The sequence below is a fragment of the Bombus pyrosoma genome, linkage group LG10 (genome assembly GCF_014825855.1).
Source record: "Bombus pyrosoma isolate SC7728 linkage group LG10, ASM1482585v1, whole genome shotgun sequence".
NCBI classification, from domain to species: domain Eukaryota; kingdom Metazoa; phylum Arthropoda; class Insecta; order Hymenoptera; family Apidae; genus Bombus; species Bombus pyrosoma.
In genome coordinates this window covers 11,789,835-11,791,674 of record NC_057779.1, presented here as the reverse complement: position 1 = coordinate 11,791,674, position 1,840 = coordinate 11,789,835, and the positions used below count along the sequence as shown (strand labels likewise).

Sequence of the window (1,840 nt, the reverse complement as noted above, 5' to 3'; positions counted from 1 at the left end):
TTTATGAAATGGTTGTTCGTATTCACGTACACTTCATGAATTTTCAAGCTCGATTTTTTCACAAACGAAGTTTCCAATGCAATTTTGTTACATTTGATCTTCGTGTTATTTTGAGCTATAGAATCTGTCTAACCACATTTGTATCATGAATGACGTACCACTCTCTATGTAATACAATGCTATCCATATCTGCCGCTATGTTTGGTTGTTGTTCATGTTCACAATTATATACCTTTCTGTTTATTTATTACAATGAAATGTTAAACACAAACATTTTAAATATAATATTCTTACAATATTCACGATTTTGCTTTCATTTTGCGAGATAAAAATTACATTCATCGTCACATTTTTGTCATAGCATTATAAATTATTATGAAGATACATAAATGTTTTCGTTCTTTTTTATAATGTAATATAATTTATTTACAACATATATAAATTCTTCTTTTATTACACCTGATATATATTAAAAAAGTATTATTTTTTTGTAATGAAATACTATTAAAAGTGTGTTTTTTATAAATTTAATTTTCATGTTAATGTCATATGAAATATTTGATGACTTTGATCAGGTTACTATTAACATTCATTAATATAGATATTTAATATAATTTATGAAAGATATTTCCCATTATTTGTTTTTAAAAAATAAACTTATATTTAAATATACATATGGTAAAAGAACCAAATTGTTATTAATATAATATAATATAATTGTTATCAATAACATAAAAGCATCATACATAAAAATAGTAAATTCGAAATAATATTTAAATGCTTAAATGCAAACATTTTCCATTAATATATAAAATTTAAATTAATGTTGCTTATAATATTCAAATTGTTTCTACCTCACCAACAACAGCAATAGCTTCAATTCCAAATTTTGCTCCCTACAATAACATTTTATGTTCAATGTTAGCAGTTAGATTTTGTATTATATGTAGATATTTATATATCTATTACTTCTTACCATTGGTAACTTTCCAACTTGGAATGTACATCTAGCTGGACAGTTCTCCTTAAAAACTAAATGAAAAAAAAAGGTGCGTGGATATATACACAAATATAACATACAGTTATATAAATAAAACTATAAATTGAATCTTACATTCTTTGTAGACTTCATTTACATCGCTAAACTCATTAATATCTTGTAAGAAAATTGTTGTTTTAACAACTGTAAATAAATATAAAGAGTAAATATTATTAATGTTTAATAAAAGTAATTATTAATATTATTAATCACTGCTGATAATGTTTATCATATCACATGTCTTGATCGTTTTAGAATTGAAAAATGTAAATTAACAAATTAGAAAATAAAAAAAATTTTAAATAAATGAGACCTTTATCAAAATTAGATCCAGCTTCCTTTAAGACATGTCAAATCTAAAGTAAGGATAGATTTATATGAATGAAAATAAATAGTTACGTTATATTTAAAAATCATTTTTAGTATAGTATTTGCAAACGAATTATTCTAGCTATATAACATATTTGTTACATAGTACATTTAGTATATCTAACATTAAATAAATGTAATAACAATATGTTATATGGATGTGTGATATATATTCATTGTGTACAAGGTACATGATATGTTAAAACCTTTTTAATTTATTTATTTCATTAAAAGGGGGAACATACATAAAAAATACAACACCTTCATATTAAAAATGTTTTATTTTTTACTCCTTATGATAAATCTGAAACAATGGAAATGTAAAATTTTTGTAATTAAAATACTACATATGTATGGTATATTAAATGCTGATTTTTAATTGAGGTTTTCTCCTCAGTAGCAATATCCCTGATAGTCTGTAACAACATTATA

General features: G+C 22.6%; 1 long non-coding RNA gene across 1 annotated transcript; it reads right to left on the bottom strand.

Moving 5' to 3' along the window:
• Positions 1 to 820: 820 nt before the first annotated feature.
• LOC122571541 lies at positions 821 to 1,834 on the bottom strand. Its single transcript, XR_006318106.1, has 3 exons — positions 1,115 to 1,834; positions 977 to 1,032; positions 821 to 896 (listed from the first exon to the last, which is right to left on the bottom strand). It is a non-coding gene; the product is annotated as an uncharacterized LOC122571541 (long non-coding RNA).
• Positions 1,835 to 1,840: the final 6 nt, after the last annotated feature.